At 37.9% G+C, this 24,450-nt stretch overlaps 2 long non-coding RNA genes across 2 annotated transcripts in view; both read right to left on the bottom strand.

Moving 5' to 3' along the window:
* Positions 1 to 4,628: 4,628 nt before the first annotated feature.
* On the bottom strand, positions 4,629 to 14,864 carry LOC114137114 (uncharacterized). Its single transcript, XR_003593946.1, has 4 exons — positions 14,784 to 14,864; positions 13,948 to 14,048; positions 12,338 to 12,442; positions 4,629 to 5,000 (listed from the first exon to the last, which is right to left on the bottom strand). It is a non-coding gene; the product is annotated as an uncharacterized LOC114137114 (long non-coding RNA).
* Positions 14,865 to 17,467: 2,603 nt separating this feature from the next.
* The window catches only part of LOC114136569 (uncharacterized), a 94,426-nt gene continuing 87,443 nt past the window's right edge, over positions 17,468 to 24,450 (bottom strand). Inside the window, exon 4 of the long non-coding RNA XR_003593838.1 lies at positions 17,468 to 17,633. This is a non-coding gene — a long non-coding RNA (uncharacterized LOC114136569). The remainder of the gene's footprint in view (positions 17,634 to 24,450) is intronic.

The following is a 24,450-nucleotide window of genomic DNA, read 5'->3' on the forward strand; positions in this document are numbered from 1 at the left end:
CTTTCAAGATATTTTCACAAGAAACTAGACAAAAATACTTGGTAAGATTTTGTGTTTTTGCAATAAATTTGACTTGGAAATCAAGATAGGCCAAAATATTTATTTAGTTTTTAGTAAATAAAGTTAGTGTTGGCAATAATTCAACATTTCCAGATAGAAACGTTTATTTCTAAACAAAGCTTTACCCTCCGGATGCTCCAGCTGCTTTACAGACTTTCCCTCTTATCAGGTGATAAAAATAAAATCAAAGCGTTTGATATTTGAAGTGGTACAGCAAACATAATCTGGGATTCTGCTCAGTCATATTTTGTTATTAAATGATTAAGCAGGAGATAAGCGCTTTCAGCAGCGGCCAGGTTTGGTGGGTTGCGTTTGGCTAGTGGTTCTGTTGAAACGGATCAAATCTGTCTGGGAACTGAAAACTAACAAAGGAAAGAGCAGCTCTAAGAAAAAATTGGATCTCAGCTCGGTTAGAATCAGATAACATATCTCAGTTTGACTGACAGATGCAGAAGCTCTCCCTTTTAGAAGCGAATTTAATCCCTGACATACTATATTTAACTATTTTAATCCCCATCTAATCTGCCTCTTGTAGCTAATCAGCAGCAGGAACTTCCTGTTTGTTCTGCTCAGAAGAAACACGATTAGGAAGACGAGTTGAGAGGAAAAGTGTCATGGCCGCCGCTCAGGCCTCATTCCCCGTCCTGCCGCCGTTGTCATGACGCTCAGCTTCCATTAAAGACACATCACAGCTTCTGCCAAGCGAGTCACCGAGGAGGAAATAACTGCTGACCCCGACGGAGCCGCTGCGACCTTCAGGAAGACGGACAGATGGACGGAGGACATGTTTCAGCGAGGGATGGAAAAAATATGGATTCAGTTCAGAAGGAAGGAAGGAAGGAAGGAAGGGAAGAAGGAAAGAAGAAAGGAAAGAAGGAAGGCAAGAAAGTAGGAAGGAAGGATGGATAGATGGATGAACAGATGGATGAATGGATGGATGGATGAATGAATGAATGAATGAATGAATGAATGAATGAATGAATGAAAAGAAAGAATAAAGGACGAGACGCTGGAAAAAGCAAAAAATCCAGATTTAGAAGTAAAAATTTTCCAGACAAATAATCTATTTAAAATCCAAACAGTTACCCAGAACCGAACCAGAACCTCTGGTCCCACCCAGAACCAAACCAGAACCTCTGGTCCCACCCAGAACCGAACCAGAACCTCTGATCCCACCCAGAACCAAACCAGAACCTCTGGTCCCACCCAGAACCAAACCAGAACCTCTGGTCCCACCCAGAACCGAACCAGAACCAAGCCTCTGATCCCACCCAGAACCGAACCAGAACCTCTGATCCCACCCAGAACCGAACCAGAACCTCTGGTCCCACCCAGAACCAAACCAGAACCTCTGGTCCCACCCAGCAGACGAGTCAGAAGCAGCTTCAGCTCCTCTCATCCTGATTCTTTCTGTATTCTGTCTCCTTCCTGAAGCTTCAGAAATAACAGAGCTGAACCGTTTGTGAATTCCTGCCGCAGTCGGATGGAAGGAGCCCCGCTGCATTATGGGTAACCCGCTCAATCACAGGAAAGGAACCATCTCTGAACTTCCTGCGCAGCAGCTGAGCTCTCTGAACGGGATTTGATTTGCCGTTAATTTGCCTATTTCTCTTCTCCTTGCACCTGACTCCTTGGACAACGCCGAGCGCCTCGTTACCGACGGCTGCAGCTGTTTCCACATCCCATAATAACAAACAACTCAGCTGCACGGCGTTATCTCCACATAAACTATTGTTTATTGGCAAAAAAAAAAAAAATACATCATTGTGTTGGAAACACAAGGAGGATGTTTCCAATTGTTTCCAACAATGATTCTTTTTAATAAAACAGTTTGCAGCACCAAAAAAAATAAAAAATGGCAAAAAACGAACATTTTTATCTGGTTTCTGGTGAAAAAGAAGACAAAACTAACTTACAAGGTAGTTTATATCAGGTTGTTTTATGTCAATGATTCATTAATATTGATAAAAATATTATTTCTCTTATTTCAAGGGTGTCCTAACTTTCAGTCATGAAAGTGTTGAGTCAAGAACACTCAAAACATAAAAAACTAAAATTAAGCAAAGTATTATACTAGAGCCACACTAAAAAAATAATTTAAAAAGTGATATTACAATTTTATTCTCTTAATATTAGGACTTTATTTTTGTAATAGTACGATTTCAATATCATGCAATGTCACAACTTTATTCTCATAATATTAAAAATTTTATCTCATAATATTCCGACTTATCCCGTTAAACTACGATTTTATTCTCATATTACCACAATGTTATTTTCGTAATGTAATTTTTTGTTTTTGGCCCTAATACTTCATCGTAACAAAATAAAGACGGATCATTTATTATTATTTTTTAAATAGGAAAAAAAAAATTCTTGTTAAAAAACCTAAAAAAGATTTTTCCACGCTGGTTGTATTAAACGAAAGCCGCTAATTTTTCAAATTCTTTTAGGTTTGGTTGAACAAATTTATTCTAGCCAATAGAAACTGTATTCCTGTGAAAAAGCTTCCTGTATTTATCCAAGGATAATAAATCCAGTAAAAGATTTTTTTTTTTCGTTCCAGTAAAAGTCTCTGGATAAACAATGTTCTACTTAATATAAAAGTTTAGTTATAAAAAGATACTTTTTGTTGTACTTGACATTTTTCAAGAAAATTCTGAATAATTTTACCTTAATTAAAGAAATAAAAAGTTAATAAACAAATTTGTATCATTCTGGAACTGCAGCTTTGGGTCACAAAAAATCAATCTGAAGTGTCACAAATGGCCCCCGGGCCACACTTTGGACACCGCTAAGTTAAACAAGACCTTTTTCCTGTATTATAAGTTAAACAATATGGAAACTAGTTTTTTTTAAAATCAATATTAATGAATTATTGATATAAAACAATAAATCAATAATTATATGTTGCTGAAAAGTTACTTTTATGTTATTTTTGTCTCACTTTAAATGTGTTAAGATATTTGAACTAGAAATTAGACAAAAATACTTGGCAATATTTCATTTTTTCTAAAATTCCCAGTTAGAACCAGCTGGTAGAAACTATCTGACATCTGGACTCCCGACTTTCTCTTCCTCTTTGTCTCAGACTGAGTCGTCCCTCCGTCTCCGGTTTGTTCTGCCGCTTTGATGAAACTGAGAAATTAGAGGTCATTTTGGAAAGCTCCAAAAATAGAAGGCAATCCAAGTCTTTTTTCTTCCCAGTCACCAAGTCTCAGAGGAGTCTGGTGAAATCAGACTTGTTAGAGTGTAATAGTGGAACAATGTGAGACGCCCTGCCAGATAACACTTCATTAGATCCACGGAAAGGAACAGACACTTTTATTCAGGAAACACAGCCAAACCTGTCATCTGCTTTCTTAGTAAAAGGTTTCAAAATGTCTAAAAGAATAAATTACCGACTGGTTTAAAGGAAAGATCCCAAAAATGCAGATTATTCTGTTTTCTGTATTGATGATTTTAAATTACCACAAGATAAACGTCACAATTCTGAGATTCAAGTCAGAAGTCAGAGAAAAAAATGTTTCTGGGAGGAAAAAAGTCGTAATTCTGATTTTAATCTTTGAATACACAAATTTTGACTTTTGCACTCTAATTTTGTAAATTAAAATTCTAAGAAAAATGTCAATATTCTGAAAAATAAAAATCCTGGTGGAAAAAAATCCATCAGAATTCAGAGAAGAAAAAGAATCACAATTCTGAGAACAAGTAAAAATTTTGAGAAAATGTGTTTGAGATTTTATACAGTAAATACTTTATTTCCTTATAAATCTGACACACAACTTTATGTAACTCTATTTAAAGTTTACTATAATGTCAATGTGAACAAAAAACCTTGGCCTGTGTAGTTAAGTAATTGCAAATAATGATGTATAAAAATCTATTTGATGATGTGCCTTCAAACCGGAGACTTGATTTAGTGGGAAATTTAGAAGTCAGGATTCTAAATTTCGTAGAATTTTGACTTCTAGGAAAAAAGTCCAAATTCAGAGAAATACAAATTCTGGGGGGAAAAAGTCATAATTCTGAGAAAATGTGAAAATTTTAAGGAAAAGTCAGAATTCTGAGACTAAAAGTCAGAATTCCAAGAAAAAGTTACAATTTTGAAAAAGTTCTAAGAAAAGAGACAAAATTCTGAGAAATAAGAATTCTTGGGGAAAAGAGTCAAAAGTATGACAAAAAGTTAAAATTCTGAGACATTGTGAAAATTCTAAGAAAAAAGTCAGAATTCTGTGCAATAAATCAATATTCAATATGGGTGTTACTTTCTGAAATGAGTAAAATACTGAACTTTTTTAGGATATTCTGTTCTGACATGTTCTTCCTTCCATCTTTAAAGCTCGAGTGGAATAAATATTTCTGCCCTGACCCACACTGAATATTCTTATTTACACCTAAAAAAAAAAAAAAAGCAGAAATTATTGCCCAGAAATTGTCAGAATTTGGCTTCATTTCTCCTGCAAATGTAAAGTTATTTATTCCTCGACATTAAAAAATGCTCAGGATGTCTTTTTCACAGTCAATTCTTTAAGCAAACAGAAAATAAGAGAGAAAAGCTCGATTGATTCATTTCAGCTGCCTTTTAATTGTCCTGTTCTTCACTCATTTAGCAACATGCAGCCTTGAGCCTATAAAGAGCTTCTATGACTGCTGCGTTCGCAGGCATCCGCACACAAAAGCCTCAGCGCCGGCGCCATTCAGCAGATAATTGAGAGGAGAGATTGGAGGCAGCATTTCAATCTGGGTTCATCTGATAGACTTTGATATTGCTGCATCCTTGTTTCAGCACGACTGCCAATGAAACCTCTTATCTGTTGGGCCAATAACATCTGAAAAGCAGAGAGAGGTCCAAAGGTTGCATCAGGACGGGAAAATGATGTAGAGGCGGATTGTTTTTTTTTTTTTCTTTAGGAATCCATCAGCAAACAAGATGTGCACTGCAAAAACACAAAATCGTATTTTGTCTAGTTTCTACTGAAAATATCTTTGTAACTTTTCTACATCAAGGCCCCCCAAACAGTCAGACGCTACTAAATATATGAAGAAACATCAACTTTTTGAATGTTTTCCATCATTTTTAATCAATATTTAAGACTTATTACATTTAGTAGCATAGATTCTGCCTCATTCATTCAAATTTTAGTCGGCCAAATTTTAGGAGCTATTAGGTTTTTTTTTCCTTTGGTCATTTTAGTGCCAAAAACTTTAGTGCCAGTTTGTTCTGCTAGTTATGCTAGCAAACAAGAACTACACTGTTCTCATTTGCATGACAAATAACATTTCAATGCATTATTTTAGCTTTTATTTTGTAATAAAGATTAAAAATCTGATTTGATTTGATTTTTTTAAAAAAGGTAAAACTAATTTACAAGAAAATTTTCAGCAAGATACAGGAGTTTGTTTTAAGTAAGTACATTTTTAATATTAATAAGACGAAAATTCTACTTCCACTGGCAGATTATTTCACTTTTAACATGACATTTTTCCCATTTTATAAAGGAAATTATCATTATTGTAACTAATAATGGGGATGTATTGTGCAAAATTGTCATTTTGCACGTTTTTGTACTTTCGTTTGGGCTTCCACTGCTTCTAAGAAACATTTTCTTTTTGCAATAAGTTTCTGTTTTTTATCTAGATAACAAACCCCTTCAGAAACCTTCAGAATGTAACGTCACAAATCAGCAGGAACTGCCCCTCACCTAGTAACCCCAGCAAAGCCCACTTCGTAACCTAGCAACCCCAGCGGAATTCCGCCCGTAACCTAGCAACCCCAGAGGAATTCCAGCATGGTTGGCCATGAGCTGCAGCTCATTTACATTCAAAGTGGCAGAGACCCTAAAAAAGCGCATTCTGACTAAACACTCATTATCTAAAATATTGAGTGCAAAAAAAGTGAACATGTTTTGTATAGACCATGTCAGGATAAAACTTTTTTGTTGGATGATAAATTGTCCTAAACAATGCTGTTGTTGTTTTTAGACCATTTTCAAGTAATATAATGGTAATAATGGCGTAATAATGAAAGAACACAATATGAAATATTAATACATTTTAAATCTTAATGGCCATTTCACATTGGAACTGTGGAGAAGCAGCATTCAGCTTCTACACCACAAATCTGGAATGTAGACTAAAAACCCAGCTGGTTAGAGTTGATTTTTTTATCATAGTAAATGAAACATTGACCAACATTTTGATGTGTAACGACAACACTTGACAAAATGTAAAGTTTCTTGATTTACTTTGTGGTTTTATGTCTTTGTATTTCTCTGTTTTTGTCATGTAAAGGACATTGAACTGACTGTTGCTATAATAAAACAGAAAGAACAAATAAAATAAATTATGAAGTCTCTGTAAACAAAATTGTCCTTCAAAAAAAGAGCTAATTGAAGTCCGTCATTCAATTTTTGATAGAAAACGATAAATCATGCAAATGGAAATTTTTGAGCTTGTTTTACTTTATCGTGATACCTATCCCACCTGTTCAAGCAAACATGTCACCTTTAAGCAATTATTAACTCAAAACAAGCTCCTATATCTTGCTGAAAAGTGACTTTTGATGTGTTTTCGTTTTATTTTGAGTGCACTAAGACATTTGCAGTAGAAACTAGACCAAAGATTCTTGGTAAGATTTTGTTTTTGCAGGACAAACTCACCAATTCCTGAGTGAGATTACTGGGTTAGCTCCCTCACTCCCACACAGGAGCGTCGGGAAATGACACACAGAATCAGCGGAGTTAATCTCGGCCAGAATCACCCGGGGAATAACGCTCCCTCAGCTCATCAGAGTCACAGGGAAAGTTGAGGAAGACACCTCCAGCAAACCCCACCATAACATATCCAATATCCCTGACATGTTGTGCTCTCCGCCCGGGTGTCCTCTACCGGGGGAGGGGAAACCGGAGATTAGATCATATTAGATAACAGGGCGCATGACCCGCTAGCTGGGATTTGGTGGCGTGTTTTCAACCTTTTTCCCATCACCGACGGGATTCGGCGATTCTTTTTTCCGAGCCTGCTTGTATCTTGTCAGGGCTTCTTCCGGAAACGGACGGATCAAAGAGTGTTTTCCGACTCCTCGCTACAGATTTTCTGCATTTGCTGACAATGGATTCCCAGGCCACACTGCTGGTTAATTATCATCCCTTTATAGATTTGAAAAAACAGCTGAGCCCTGTCTTTTTTTTTTAATCCACAGACAATATTCCCAAAGACTGTATGCTCAAGCAAAAATCTAACAAAAAGGGAATGTAGGGAGGCAGCCAGCAGCAGACTGGGGGCTTGCTGCTTTCCTTAAAACAATAAAACTGTTTAACCTGTGAGGATAATGAATAGAAACAGCAGCTTTTAATTTAGAACATCTGAATCAGACACACAGGACCAAAGCAGGGCCGTCTCTAGGTTTGTGGGGGCCCTGAGCGGCCCCCGAATTTATCAAACTAAAATGAAGAGATTGCAAACTGTTTTAATTTCGGGCAAAACATAAAGATTGTAAATGTCTCTAAAGGGCTGGCTGTGCCAGAATGTATTGGTAAAATCCATTAACACACTGTTAAAATGTTAATACACTGTAAAAACACAACATATTACCAGGTGCTTTTGGTCTAGTTTCCAGTGAAAATATCTTAGTACACTTGAAATAAGACTAAACTGACTTACAAGTAACTATTCAGCAACAAATATGACCTTGTAAATAATTCCTTAATACTGATTCTAAATACTGAGAAAAAGTAAAAATTGAGAAAGTCAAATCTCTGAGAAAAAAAGCCAGAATTCTAAAATCAAATCAGATTTCTGAGTCTGAAGTTCCAAAAGTCAAAAATTTTCTACTTTTGAAACTCTGAAAAGTTTGTTGTTTTTTTTGTTAGAGAATTTCTCAGATTATTCTCACATTTTTCAAGAACATTTTCAACTTTTTCTGTGAAGAAAATTACTGAAATTAATCTAAAGATTTCAGAGGGTTTTTTCTAGCAATTTTTTCACTTTTCAAACTCTGACATTTCTGAGCATAATCTCAATATTTGTGTCTTTTTTGTCAGAATTGTACACTGTTTAAAATAACTTTTTGAATCTAAAAAGGTCCAATGTCGTACAACCGATGGCCAGCTCTACCTGGCTGTGATTATTTCTGCCAGTTGATCTGAAACCTGGACGCACCAGGAGGGAACGTCCCTGTCAGGGAAAATGAAGAAACTGATTGAAAGTTCACCTTTGCGAGAGCTGAGTCATGAGAAAACCCAGGAAGGTGACACGGCGCATAAGCAGGAAGATAATTAACCTCCAGTTTGGTCATATTTGTAATTCAAAGGCCTGCTGAATAACACGGCGGCAGCAGCTTCTCGTTTTGCTTTTTTTCCTCTCATTTGGCCCATTTCAGTTCATCCTGTACTTCCCAGTTATTGGCGAACACAAGCCAGCTTGTTAGCTGGACGGCGTTTTGGCCGCTTGTCTCCCTGCCAGGTGCCGACTGGAACCGATCCGCTGGACCTGCTGCTGGGATAACGCAGGGGAAAGTCTCTGGGGTCTGAGTGGAGGGGTCGCTGCGGTCCACTTCAGCTGCTACAGACAAAACCCAACAGCTCCCTGCAGCTTTGAAGCAGACATCCCTCAAGGACGGCTGGCATTATTTTTTATCTCTGTAACATAATCAGCCTGCATGTATGGAAGAAGAATAGAGCCACAAAAAAAAATCTGAATTTTGAGTATAACTCAATTCTGTGTTAATCTATGTCAAAATAACTACACATTCTTTATGTTGCTGGCATATGGAAAAAATCACAACTGTTTCCTCCTTGTAATGGGATTTGTAAACCTGCACTTTATCCACACTGGAAACGTGTCCCAAAATGTATTGGTAAGATTTGAGTTTTAAAACTAGAAATGACTGAAGGTGTATAAACTAAACAATTCTTATTGTGAGATTAATGGCAGAAATCTGAGAAAAAAGTCTGAATTTTGAAAAGCTAAAAAGCAAACACTTCTGAGATTAACATCAGAGTTTAAAAAAACGTGAGAATTTCAAAAAAAAAAAAAAGAAAAAAAAAAAGAAAACTGGATTTAGAGAAAAAAATAAGAATTTTGTGAAAAATGTCAGAATTCTGAGGAAAAGTGAGTATTTTTGGGGAAAAAAGTCAGTTTTGAGATTAGCATAAAAATGTGGAGAACAAATGTTGAATTTTTTTCCACTTTTTTTCTTACATTATTTTAACTTTCGTCACATTGTGTGTGAAAATTTCACACAAAAAGTGAGATTTGAAAAAAAATGTGAAAATAGTAAAGAGAAATGTCAAAATTTTGATAATAAAATCATATTTCTGAAAAAAAACAGAATTCTGAGACAAAATTTCAGAATTCTGAGAAAAGTGAAAATTTTGTGAAAAATGTCGAAATTCTGGGAAAAAAGTTTGTGTTCTGAAACTTTTCTGAGATCGAAGGTCTGAGATTAAAAGTCTGAGATTAAAATCAAATTTGTGAAAGAAAAGAAAATTCTGCAAAAAAAAGAGTCAGAATTTTGAGAAAAAACTCAGAATTCTGAGATTAAAGTCAATACTTTATTTTTATTTTCTTTGTCCTAACCCTCTTCCATACGCATGCTCTCTGTATGCTCTTTTAACTAAAAACGCAGCTATGTAATATTCCAGACGCTACATGCGAAATTGGAGGTGAAAGATCGTTTACTGTATTAAATATGAATGACTTATTAGGGGTCTAAGTCAGTGTCTGCAGCATGTCAGTCTGTTGCCTCACCTCAGTTTATCCTGACATCACACAACTCATTACGAGTGGCTGAGTCACGCAGCTTCTTTTAAATGTTGATTTCACTGTTTTCTTTTTAAAGCTTTCGTTTTTACGAGAAGCTGCTTAACTTGGGTCAGAACGCCAAGAATCTCTCTCACTTAGGAGGCGAAGGTAGGAGGAGGAGAAAGTCGATCCGCCTGCAGCTTTTTCATAGAGATAAAGCACACTTGATATTAAAATCCTTCCCCAAATTAGAGGCGGATGTATAATTCAGTAGGTGGTGAACATCAGCTGGGCTAAAAGCAGCACTAATGAGAAGTGGGCTCGGTGCCTCCGAGGTAACGGCCCTCCTGTGTCCGTCTGCTTTAATGTCCGGCCCAAAACACAACGGCTGCACCCACAAACAGGAGTGTGTGTTGACAGAGCGAACCCCCAGTCTTCCTGTTTTATGATAAAACCATGAAAAACTGTTCCCTCTTGTTGGTTAGAAACTCTGTTCATTTTCCTATTGCTGTCGAATTCTGATGGGAAAGACGAAGATCCGACACATTTACCACATCCTAACACCAAACTATCTCTGCCAGCTGGGATGGAGGGATGGAAGATTGATAAATACATGGCTGCACAGATGGATGGAAGATTAGTAGATGGATGGATGGATGGATGGATGGATGGATGGATGGATGGATGGATGGATGGATGAACACACAGTTGATTAGGTGAATGGATGAATGAATGTATATGTCTGTCAGTACAGCAGTGGTTACTGGTTGTTTGTTGGTTGCCATGGTGACCCTCCACTCCAGCAGCGGTTATCTCTGCCGCCCCAGCCGCCCCTGAAGCATAAATGATTTAAAGTGAAGGAAAAACAAAGCGGGCTGTCATCCATCGCTCCCAGAAACCCTGACATGCGTCTGCATCGGATCAGTCTGAATACGGTTTGAGCTACAGTGACTGACGTGATGAAGATGATGGTGCGACTCAGCAGAGGTTCTGAGACTTTATTGGTTAAAAGCTTTCTGATGGCTTTTTGGGCATCTGCAATGTTTCAAACGGCTTCTTCAACTTTTGTGATAAAACCATGAAATGACTCTTCCTTCATGCTGGGCGTCACGCTGTTCATTTTCCTATTGCTGTCAAACTCTGATGGGAAAGACGAGGTTCATTTATCACATCCTAACACCAAACTATCTCTGCTTAGCTGACATCACAGACAGATGAACGGACGGATAAATGAATTGCAAACATGTGAATGGTCCCATGGATGGGTGGATGAATAGATAATTTTATGGACAGATAGACAGATGGATGGATGGACTGATGGATAGATGCAGTCCTCCTCTCTGGCTCTGAGACTCCATGTTGGATCCTCCACAGGTTACTGGTCCCAGTAGACCAGAACCAGTCTAAAGATCCCAGCAGAGTCAAGGTAGCTAATATTCCCACAAAGGAACAAAGAAACTGGTTTCACTGCCAACAGCCAAGCCTGGGGGACCAGCTGGCCAAGTCCTGGCTCCTGGGACTGTACCAGGTCGCCACATGGGCCCACCAGAACCAGCTGGGTTCTATCTTCACCCAAACCCCGATACAGGAAGATAAAATAAACTCCAACACATTTTTCAGAACATCTAAGAACAGTTCACCAAAATTCTGAGATTTTTTAACTTTCCGCTGCAAAATTTATTTTTAATTCTTTCCAGAGATGTGATTATTTTTAGGTTGAGAAGCCCTGACAGCTGTGGCAAAAACTTTCAGCTGCATTTAGGATCATTCCACGGAACCATTCAGATTTATTTTATAACTTTTTATTTTTTTGTTTTTGTTCACTTCAGAGGGAAGTTTTTCTTGTCCTGCAAAACAAGCACAAACCATTCAACAAAATGATCAGATTCTAACTTCTAAATGGTTTTCATGAGTTTGGATGCTGACTTTCCTTTTTCACTAACTAAAAATCAAGACTTTTTAAGACCACAATGAATAGACCTACAGTATATCTACAGAGAAACATGCAAACTTCACCAACGTAACTGGCGACACGTTTAAGACTTTTTAACACCTTTATGAATGATGTTAAAGACCCAACTTTATTCATAATGGTCTTATAAATAAAGACCTGGCAAAAAAGCTAGCTAGCAAGGGCATGTCAACAGTGAATCACCGGTAGTCTCAACTATTTCAAGACATTTTAAAACCATTATGAATGGAATTAAAGACCACATAAATGTATGAACTTCACATTTTAAAACCTTAGTGTTAGATACAGGAAGTCAAGACATAAGGATTCCTCCCCTCAACAGGAAAACCTGTTGAATACAGCAGAGTACTGTACAGAGTACAGCAGAATACAGTGTGTCCGAAGAAGAACTTGAAATTCTTCAAGAAGTATACACTGGATCACTGGAACAAGGTTATTTTCTCTGATAAATCTCGTGGTTGTAACATTTGGGGAATAAATTGCCAGAGCTGCCATTAGTCCTGTGTAGTTTCCAAAACTTATGCATCCTGAGCCAATGCATGTGTGGGGGTTGCTTACCATCCAAAGGAGTGGGCTCCACCATAACCGTCCAGGAACACCGCCATGAATACAAGGACAACTTCTACAGCATGGGATGTACCATGGGAACACAATTTCCTCTGACTGTAACATAAAAGTTTTTAATCTGTGGTCAGTAAACTCCTCACATGTTAAATAAGAACCAGAAATGGACATTTCAGGCAAAAATACTGTTCCAAAGTCACTTCTCACTCATTGCTTTCTACCTACCTTATCATAACTCAAACTGTGTCATAACAAACGGCTTGATTTTTATTAATTGCTGTCTGAATGATGCCATTGTAAATAAAGCACGTTTTCGAAACCATTCCCTAGCTTATTTTAGAATGAAAAACTAACTGATCATTTGAGGCCATCATCTGTACAACAAGCCCTACGAACCACAGGGTTATGGAAGCGAGGAGACAGATCTGCTGACTTTTTGTCCATTTTTCATATTTAGGATCACTACATGAAGGCAACCGTAGGCTGTTTTCACACCTGATAGTCCGGTAGACTTGGTTCAATTGGGGACCAAACTGGTAACATTTGTTACATTTTCAGCTGCTATGGTTCTCTTTCACACTGCCCTGAGTCGAACAAACCAAACTAATTGAAAAACCTGCTCCCCTCCTCTCCTGTGGGGGCGCTGCCCCAAGAACCACTGAAGGAAACAACCCAAAAACTCCTGAAGAAGGCAGCGCAACTTCCTGTTTCACAAAATGGAAACAAAAATGGAGTAGCATCGGATTTTAGCGCTAGCTATTTCTCTAGATAGCGAAAGACAGCAAAGCGTTTATTTTGGCTTTGCTGACCCAGAATTCCTTGCTCTTTAGTCCACTTCCTGATGCGGTCTCCAGTCCGCTTGGGGTTCACATATGCATTTGAACCATAACAAAGTTCACTTCAGCCAAATCAAAACCTAGGTTTGTAGGCGGACCAGAGATTGATTTTTTGTTTCAATTTTGTATTTACATCTCTTCAAACAAACCGAACTTTCTAGACCAACAAACAAAAGTTTGATTAAAGCAGATTAAACAGAGCTGGTGTGAATCCACTCCAGTGGTTTGTTTGCAAACTTAAATTTCTGCACATATTTCAGGATGTTGTGCATCCCTCCAAACAATAAGAGCAAGTGTAAACATAACTATTTTGATAATGTAGCATATTCGTATTGTTTCATGGCTCAACTTACCCAGAGTAGGAGGTAAGTTGAGCCGTATCCCCAAATTTACCCCCAAGCTGTTTAGTAAACAAAATGTTTCTTTAGTGTGATTAAGAAATGAACAACATTTGGAAAGAAAGCGCTAAAACGGGGACTCCATCTTACTCCAAAGCTAGCATTTCGACTTTATTAGTACCCACAGCTAAAATGCAACACTTATTTTCAGTTTGTGAGCTCATGTTGTGGCTCATACAAAACAAAATGGATATATAAAACAAATTTAAAAATATCTATTAAGATCTAAGCACAATTCTTATGAAGCTTATGATATACTAACAACATTTTTTTAGGAAATAAAAGTCCACCGACTTAATCCACAATATATTAAAAAAAAGAAAAAAAAGCCTTCCTCCAACTATTTGCCCCCATGATCAGTGTTTGTTACCGTAGCAACAAGGGCTGGCTCAGTCTCCTCTGTGGGAGCGTTAAGAAGGCAACAATGGCCGCCATCGGTAGAATTTGGTCCAGAAGTTGATTTATAACAAACTAGAGAGAAAAAGCAAACTTTTTAAAGCATAATAACCAAGACTGGAAACAACAACAACAAAAAGAAAAACATTTTTCACCTTATATTACCAACTACCCTTCCATTCCTGTTGGATCTCACAATGGAATTTGTCAAAATACATTTTTTTAAAAATCTCTTATTAACTTTGCCATCGTTAAAGGTCATGACACAAAACAACCCCTTCAGGGAAGCAGAGGACAGCATTTTAGCTGCTTGTTGACGTCCACTTAGTGAGAAAACTCTCCTCTCTCCAGACCCTCGTGGACAACAAGCTCGTTGACTGTCCACAAACGGGCCAGAGGTCTCCGGTGTCCTGGTTCTGTAGGACGGGTTGTTCAGAACCAAAATCACAAGGACTGACCTCAGAAAGAGCCACTTCAGGATGTGGATTATTTTATGTTTTTACACATTCAATAAGAGCCACTATGAACAATCACTCAAAACAGAAAAAAACAAGTATTGAGCAAATTTTATACTGTCAAAGGAAAATACATTTTTGAACACTATCACATTATAACACGATACTTATATTGGATAAATGTGATATTACATTGTATAAATGTCAAATATAGTACAAATGGGATAATTATAGTATAAACTAGATTTTGTATAAACATGGAGAACTGTACGAAAGTAATAATTATAATGAATAAACATGATTATATTGGATAAACCTGTATTGTATTAATGTGATAATTATAATCACTTCTGACCTGTCTGGATGATCTCCTTTAGGGCGTCTTGTGACTTCAAATCCAAATAAGTTGCAGCTGGCCATGACAGTTTGACTTTGGTTGCTAGGCAACGGGCTGGGCTCGGCTGAGGTTGCTAGGTAACGGCACAGAGTGACCCGAAAAAAGAAACATTTTTGAAACAGCTTGTTTTCCAGATAGCAAAAAACATAAAGTTATTGCCAAAAACAGACTGGGTGTTGTTTTTTTTTTGTTTCTTTTTAAGTGGTTGACAATCAAATGAGAGCATTAAATTGTAAACAAATGTCATAAATAAATGTAAAATAAACTTTGGTTGGTCACATTTAGGTTTGTGGTTGCAAGATCACAAAAAGTTTAAAGGGAATAAATGCTTTCTGAGGTAAGAAAACATCTAGTAACAGGCCCAAAATGTGCATTACCAGAGTTTTTCCCTCACCTCAGGGCGAATATTAACTTCTGATTTCAGCGTCTGTTGCAGAAATTGTCACCTTAAGGGAACCTGCAGCTAAAAGCGTTAACTCAAGCGTTAACTCAAGTCAGACTACTCAGATAAATATTTCAATACTCTGTTCTATGATTTCCAGATTCAGCAACTGTTTAACACAGGAAGACCCCAGAGGAGTCAGCAGATCTGTGCAGATATAACATCAGATTCAGGTGCTGGGAGAGACGCCTAATGCAAGCGGTGCCGTTTCTGGCCCAGAATGAAGAAACAGAACCAAACACTTAGCAGGACTAGCCACCATGTTCTGCTGGGTCAGACAGCCAGCAGAGTACAGCTGATCTTCAGGCAAAATTAATTTTACTTCTGTCCAATGGAAGACATCCAGGGCTGAGGCTTTGAATGTCGCAGCTCTTTATCAAGAGCTGCGACATTCAACTTTGGAGTGAGAAAAGAGAAACCACATCAAAGCCTGAGCTGCGGTGATATTACACAGATCTACATTTCTCTGACAGAGTCGCGTCCCTGCAGGGTGAAAGGAGGTCATCATCCGCCTGGAACATCCAGAGCTGGATACAACTCTAAAACATCTCAGCCCGGCATCAAATTACACATTGTTGCAGATGGAGGGTTTTTTCTTACACTTTTACACTGCAAAAACACAAAATTACCAAATTCTGGTTTATTTTCCAGTTCAAATATCTTAGTATATCTGAAATAAGGCAAAACTAACTTACAAGTAACTTTATGAAAGCTTGTTTAAAGTCAATAATTCCTCCTGAGATTGTTTCACTTATTACATGTGAATTAATCTGCTAGTTGAATAGAACTTTTTAATCAATATTAAGGAATTATTGACTTAGAACAAACTTTTATATCTTTCTGAAAGTTACTTCTAAGTTAGTTTTGTCTTATTTCAAGTGTTTTAAGGTATTTTCAGAAGAAACTAGACAAAAATAATTGCAGTGTTAGCTACACCACGACCTCTGCTAACACTGAGTCACTCATGTTTTAGTCCGATTTAATCCAACTCCAGCTTGTCTAGAAAGTCCGGTTTGTTTGGGGAGGTGTGAATGCTAATCAAACTCTGGTCCACCTAAAACTTCAGTCTGGGTTCCGTTGAAGTGAACTCTGGTTCAGTTTGAATGCCTATGTGAACGCCAAGCGGACCAGAGACCAGAAAGGGGACTATAGCGCAGGGGATTCTGGGTAAATACAATCAAAATGAACACACTAGCCTAGCAGTAGCAGGAGAAATGGTTTGAGGTCTCTTATAAACGACAAAAGAGAATCGTTACAACCGCTAAAATCTGATGCTGACACATTTTTGTGAAGAAGGAAGTTTCATTCAGTGTCTTCTTCTGAGGTTTATGTGTCGTTTCCTTCAGTGATTCTTGGTGCAGCGCCCCCGCAGGCAAGGATGGGAACAGCTTTTTCATTTAGTTTGGCTTGTTTGACCGCAGCAGCTGAAAATGCAAATGTTGCAACATTCGTCCTCAATCGAACCGAGTCTACCAGACTCGGTGTAAAACAGCCTTATAGATGTTACATTTAGAGCTCTAGATAAATATTAAAGAAGAGTTTGAAAAATTGCGTATCATTTCTTCTTGAAGGCTAATACTGAAAAACATGAAGCTGTGAAAGTAACAAAGCTTCTTTTTCAATGTTTGATTGCAAAGAAATAAAAACTTTTTAGATTTTTTATGCTTAAAAAGAGTTTTCAAGCCATTTATACTTCTGCTTCACTTTTTGTTGGTTTAAGGGAAGCTGTGACAAAACATGAATAAGTTCAATAAAATTTGAAAGGAAATTATTATTTTCTCCCTTTTATTGCACCAAAATTCACACAAAAAGTAGCAATTAATGTGATAATAAAATGCTGAGAGCTTTTCATTATCTATGACAATAAATTTCAGCCCTATTTCATTTTTTTTACTCTCTCATATGTTTAACAATTTGAACAGTAGATAAAGCCTCTAATTGCACCGTGTTTTGATATAAAACAAGTCAGATAAACCAGGAACGTGGAAGCGCCCGGCTGAGTGCTCCAGCTTATTAGACCAGAGGACTGCCTGCTTGGTTTATTGCAACGCGCTCCCCCGTCATCCATCACCTTTTAGCACTGCTGATTATTCCAGCAAACGATAATTACACGGCGCAGCACTGTGGAGTGGAACGCTAACGGTTATCTGACCAGCTGAACAAGGAGAGAGCAGAACAAGAACGCCGGCCTGCCCTTAATCGTACCGCAGGGCGGCCGCCGCGGCGCGTGAGCGACCACGTGACCACTCTGCGATTGTGTAGATGAGTGGCTGGGTTCGGGTTCAACTGCGCCGCCCATGACCTTTTCCTCCTTTTCTTTCCTTCACACGCTGCTCTTCAAGGTGGGTTTTGTAATTCAGCTGTTTCTACAAACAAGGATTGAGAGACAAAAATCTTAATATTTTGGCTTCTTGCTGCAGAAAAGATACCTAGCAATCTAAAGGATGCACAGTGAAACCAGATGTTTACATACACTGAATAAAAAGATATTTTTTTCTCCCTATCTAAAGATAAATCAGAACAAAATTATCTTAATTTCTATTTGCTAAATGCCAGAAAACTTGACAAGAACGTGTATTTTTTAGAGATTTTTTGTAACTCTTTTAAATTCAAATACAATTGGTCAAACCTTACACAAACTTATGATACAAACAGACGCATTTGAGGTAATTGGAGTCACACCTAAGGATTTATTTTAAGGTTACACTGCTTTCTTGTTTGACACAATGGGAAATTCAAATAAAATCAGGAAGAGAACTGAACAGCTGCTCCAGTCTGGTCCATCTTTGGGAACAATTTACCAACACTTGAAGGCACCAAGTTCAAAGGTTAAACCGATTATAACAAGTATAGACACCGTAGCGCTCAGGGAGGAGGCGAGTTCTGGTCCAAAACATCCAGATTGACCCTAGAAACTGGTAGGATAGTGTCTCTATCCATATGGGCTGAATGGCCGCTCAGCGAGGAAGAAGCCATTACTTCAGAAGAAACATAAAAAAGCCAGATTAGACTTTCCAAATGGTCAAAGATCTTTGTTTTTGCAAACATGATTTGTAGTCATGTGGAACTGTTTGACCATAACGACTGTAGCTAAATTTGGAGTAAAAAATGGGGACAGTTGTACCATCCTAAATGTAAATTTTGGTGGTGGCAGCATCATGTTGTGAGGCTGTTTTGCTGCAGGAGGACTGGTGAACTGGTACTGGAACTGGTACATAAAACAGATGGCATCACGAGGAACAAATATTATGTGGAAATATTGAAGCAGGAAGTAAAATATTAGAAGCAGATCAGTCTTCCAGATTACACAGTAACCAAAGGAAAAAGTCAAAGTTTTAGAATGGCCTAGACAAAGTCCTGATCTTATGGAGAAGTTGTGGGAAGATCTGAAAAGGCATTTTCAGGAGAAATGGACCAGAAACCTGACCAAATGTATGTAAACATTTGAAGACAAATCTCTAAAAATGGTCTCACTATATTTTCTTAACCTAAATCAAGTGAATTTTGCTCAAATTTAACTTCAGACTGAAGAAAAACTGCATTCATTGTACATAAATGTCTGGTTTATACTGTGCTCTTGCAGTAAATCTTACATTTTAGGGATTGGAAGTAGAGTTGGGTTTGAAGACATGAAGGCGTGTAAAGGTAATAGAGGTTGAAAGGGCGTAAAGGAGCCCGGACATGGAGGGATCTGAAGGTGAGAAAAAATCGTAGGCAGATGCCAGTGAAGGTGAATTTAGGTTTGAGAGATGTACTGCCATGGATTTATGAAGGTGAGATTCCTGGAAGCCTCATTTTATGATGAACTAGAGTCCAAACAGGACTTCATTACCCAGATAGAAGGTTAAAAAGTGTTTCTGCCTCACTCAGAAAGTGACAAAAGAAGAAAACAAAGTGATTATTTTGAACTTTGGATGATTATTGGGTCTTGCTGGTGAAAACGACAACATTTTATTTAAATAGATTTTTGAACACAGTTACATCCACAAAAACAAGCCAGGCAGATCCATTGTAAGCTCCTATTGTGTACTCTCAGTGCAGATGCCCCAAATATATACAGTAATTAACATCGACTCTCCAAGGAAAACCTTTGTAATAAAGACAAAAAAAAAAAAAGATAACTCAACGTTTTGTAATCTAACAAGAAATATAAATGTTGCTGACACAGACAACAGTCCTGAGAACCCTCAGGAATACCAGCAAAAATTTGATTTTTCCAAATTATGACAGTCATGCTAACAGCTACTCATGTAAGCAGCTATATGCTACTACATCAGATAAAAAAGATCTACTTGTGCTAATTGCCACTCAAGCTAACTGAAGTTTGAAACTTCTAAGGCCAACTTCTATTCAAGCTAGCAACTGCTTATTAAATTGTTGGGCTAAAAGCTTTTCAGGCTAACTACAATTTAAGCCCACACGAATTGCTACACTGCCTAACTGTCGTTCAAGCTAGCTAGAGAAAAGCAACACAGTCATTCAAGGTAAAAAAGTATTTAGGATAGAAGCTACTTAACTAGCACAACAGAGACAATGACAGAGTTGATTCTATGAAAAAGATCAACACTGTTCGGAAGAAATTGTTGCTAACTGCAACACTGACTGTCTCTTAACCTAGCTATAAAATTAGTAGCTAGTACGAAAGGCAACCCAATCATTCAAGCTAAAAGTTTAGTCTAAATATTACTTTTTGAGCAGGATGGACATGGTGTCAGACTTGTTTCTGTGAAATGGTTAGCATAACTTCACAGAAAGCTTATGCTAACAGCTATACCGACTGTCCCTCGAGATAGCTACTAAGAAGGGCATTACAAGATTTTAAGCTTAAAATGTATAGATATTACTTAACAGCATAAAGAAGGCTTGGATTCTGTGAAAAAGATTAACAGTTTTACCGAAAGAAACTGTACTTAGCTTAAGATAACCTCTACACTAACTGCCCCTCAAGCTAGCTACTAAGAAAGGCGACAATCATTCAAGCTAAAAGGTATTTAGGCTAAAGAGATACAAGCTTGATTCTGTGAAAAAGATTAGGATTTATTCACCAAAAGAAATTGTAATTAGCCTATGCTAAATGCTATGCTGATTAACTCACTCATCAAGCTAGCCACTAAGAAACTCAACACTATCATTCAACCTAAAATACATTTAGGCTAAATAACCAGCAGGACAAAGATGGTGACATGTTTTTTTCTATGATGTATTCACCTAAAGCTTATGCTAACCACTACACTGACTAACTGCACTTCAAGCTAGTTGATAAGATGACACAATCATTCAAGTTAAAAGATATTTAGGCTAAATGTTACTTAAATACCAAGGTAGAGCTCAAGCTAACCAGTACAGTAACTGCCCTTCAAGCTAGCTACGAAGGAAGGCAACAAACATTCAAGCTAAAAGGTATTTAGGCTAAATATTACTTAACTAGCAGGATAGTTAAGTAACATTTAAGCCAGACACTATCAAGCCAGAGATAGTGTCTGGCTTGATCTTGTGAAAAACAGTTTTACCAAAAGGAAATAGGATTTTATCACCAATAAGCTAGGAAAAGCCACAGGCACAGCGTCAACTCTTATTTCTTGGAAGGAAAATATAAAACTACTAGCTTTTGTTTAAAACTTTTTCCCACGCCATAGTTATGACCTTTCAGGAATAATAATGTATTATTTTGATGGATTTTACTGGTTGAAGAGACAGCAGAGAAGTTAAAGTTGCCCTGACCGCATTCAGAAGTTTAGCCAGCAGCAGCTAAACTCTGTTTGCTCAACCTTTACAAAGCTTAGCAAGAAACTCAGACCACAGCCAAGAAACAATCACTTTACAAATTCAGCAGGTCACAGCAGTGTTTCAAACTTTGAGAATAAATAGCCAGTGTGAGCTATAATTTGAGGCTGCTGCATGCGTGTGGCAGTGAGCAAGTATATTTGTGTGTAATTATCTCCTCTGCCTCGGTGGTGGTGGGCTTGTCTCATTACCGGCATGGTGGGGTGTCTGTGCGTTCACCGAACAGTGTGGCGTCCCCAGAGGACACGAGGGTGTCCAGTCCTAAGCTACCTGAAAACCCGCTGCTAATGCCTGCAAAAAAGGCCCGTATTTCACCTCTGCTACGGAGAATGATGCGCTTACTTGGCTTGACCCATTATTCTGTGTAATTCCCTCTCTCATTGAACGTTGTTTTCCCTCCCGTCGTTGTGGATGTCACGGCCCTCCTCTCCTTATTCAGAGGAGATAATGATAGCGCCAATCTCGAGGAGACTTTTTGTGCCTCGTAAAAACGAGAATGCGCCCGTCTCCGGTTGTCAAAGACGTGCTTCAGGGGAGCGATGTTGCATCAGGGATCTGGAACGCTGCCCTCGGGTGTATTTCAGGGACCCCGAGTTCACATCTGGTACCTCCGGCTGCATCTAGAGGTGTCTGTACTTGCTCAGTGGTAATTGCTAATGGTAATTACCAACCTTTTCAGCGAACCAGGAGGCTTATATAAATAAATGAGTGTCGAGTCGAGTATGGCAGTTTCCCAGCAGCGCCTTGTGTCTCCAACGTCGTCCTTCACCCTAATTCCACCACTGGGACCTTGACTGGATCTCCAGCTCTGTGGCACATATTATGTTCAACTGCAGAGGCTATTAACCAGTGCACTCAAGCTGGATGGCAACTCTGTCTTTCTTTCTTTCTTCCCATCATCACTTATTCCAAAGCCTTGTGTGGGCTGATACATCCTGACCCCTCTTTGAATCTTTTTCAGAAGCCTCTCAGGTTGCTTTCTTTGAGATTCAATATTGCACTCCCACCTCCACCACTGACAGTCCTGAGACGATCCCCCCCTCCGATCTATCGCCAGCTGCATTCCCCAGGCAGAAAATGGCTGAGATGGCTGGAAGGGGATTGGCCTAAGGTGCAATCCCCCCATACAAATCCACGTTTGAGGCAATTTTTAAGTCTTGGACGGGGGGATGATGTTGAGAAAAGTAGACTGGTTGCTCAGAACTCATCCCTAATTAGGCTGTGAGCCTTCATTCAGCACATTTATAGTCTAATAAGGCATGGAGAGTGTGTGGCACACCGTGATTTAACAGACGTTTGCCTTAATACGTCAGCTGTAACAAACAGCACCAGGGGACGGGATAGACCCCCCTCTGTTCGTCTTTTCCACTAATTATCCCAAATGTTCCAGTCTTTGTGGTTGGTCCGGTTCTCAGAAAGCGGCCAAAACAAGGCAGGGCCGCATCAGAAATACTCAAAAACCATTTAATCCACCTCCGGGGCATGCTAATGTAATTGCTTTTTGATTAATTGCGCCGGTAGAACGAAGACAAATACGATCTTCTTGTTGTTTTCAAATTAAAGTTCAACGAAACTTGGCCATGAAACCTATCTCTTCATTTCGGGTTTTAATGAAGGGTTCATGAAATGTTAATTTCAATAACCGTCCTCCAAAGGTTCATGCAAACGTTGCTGGTTTTGACCTGCTTTCTTTGAGAAAACTCAACATTTCTGTCGATGAAGCATCATTTATCTGTCAATTTGTCTTCAAAGCAATTTTCAGCGTTTAGAGGGGATTAGTTCTCTGCAGAAAATGGACTCCTGTCAGTTTGACTGCACTGACAGAACTAAGCTAAAACCTTCTTCTTTTTTTTTTTTTTTTACAAGACGCAGCAAGAATCATCTCAACAGAGGGAAAAATGATATGAAATAAACTTCTGCTTATGTGGCCTCTGCTCTCAGGGTCTTGGTGTCACAGTTACAGCGTATTAGCTTATCCCCAATAAGCTAATATGCTAATTTGATGCTATTAGTGATTCTGTGTTTTCCCCTCACAAAGCGGGTCACAGTGTTCTGCTGGTTTTCACCCTTTCAACTCTGCATACTTTTGGTTTCTATTATCTAAGCCATCCTCTATCAGGATATTTAGCGATTTACATATATTTAGCAACTCTTGCACTGGATATAATCTGGTATCTATGGGTTCAGGATCAAATTTAATTGTGCTTTAAACATGGTCTGTGTGATTTAATGATAAAAATACAAAATTCACAAAATAATTAAGTAATAAATTGTTATTTAATTACAAATTAACCCCACATTACTGAGTTAACCATTAAAGCGATTCACTTTGTCACTTAAGCTTGGAGCATGCTGAGGTGAGTCATTGTAGGCAACCAGAAAAACCTGGACTGTGCGAGTATTTTATTAATCAAGCGGAATGGATTTATTATTATTATTTTTTTTACAAAGCGAAACAAACAGCACTAGAGTAAGTATTTTTTATTTTAAATATTAGGGGTTGAAATCTTTAATAATTTTACTTTGTCATTGCAAAACTACAAAATCTCAAGTAATTTTGGTTTAGTTTTAGTCCAAATATCTTAATGCACTTGAAATAAGAAAAAAATAACTTACAAGTAACTTTTCTACCAGATACAGAAGCTTGTTTTAAGTAAATAATTTCTTAATATTGAAAAAAAGACATCTTTTACATGTTATGAGTGAAATAATCTGCCATTGGAACTGGTACTTTATTCACTTAAAACAAGCAGCTATATCTTAAGATAAACCTTTCTGCCAAAATTAGCTATAATTAGCAGTAGCAAGTATGGAATTAGTGTTTATTAAATAAAATAAAGTATAATGGTGTGATATCAGGTTCGATGTATTTGTATATATTTACAGAATTTACAGAATTTACGGTCCCTCAGGGCGCAGTTGTTGGCCTTTTTCCCTTCTAGTTGTTTTTCCTTGGTTGAAACATTCTATGCTGATGATATTCAGCCATTTCTGCATGTTCACTCTATAACCATAAAAACTGAAGCTGCTTTGGTTGTGATTTGTAAACTGGGATTGTTAAACAAGGCATTTTTTGACTCTGAAGCACAAACATAAAATAATTGAAAAAGCCTCAAATCTAAAAAGGAAATGTTCAAAGACGTTGAAGAACTATTGATCAGCACTTAAACGATTATAGACAAGTGGAATCCATGTTTTTTAGTAAGTTATGAATAAATTCGGACTGGATTGGTAGATTTATCTTGGCACGCTGCAAAAACACAAAACCTTATCAAGTATTTTTGGTCTAGTTTCTGGTGCAAATATCTTTGTATATTTCAAATAAGAAAACTAACTTACAAGGAACTTTTCAGAAATATAAATATGCTTGTTTAAAAAAATACTAGTTCAACTGGCAGA

The sequence above is a fragment of the Xiphophorus couchianus genome, chromosome 21 (genome assembly GCF_001444195.1).
Source record: "Xiphophorus couchianus chromosome 21, X_couchianus-1.0, whole genome shotgun sequence".
NCBI classification, from domain to species: Eukaryota; Metazoa; Chordata; class Actinopteri; order Cyprinodontiformes; family Poeciliidae; genus Xiphophorus; species Xiphophorus couchianus.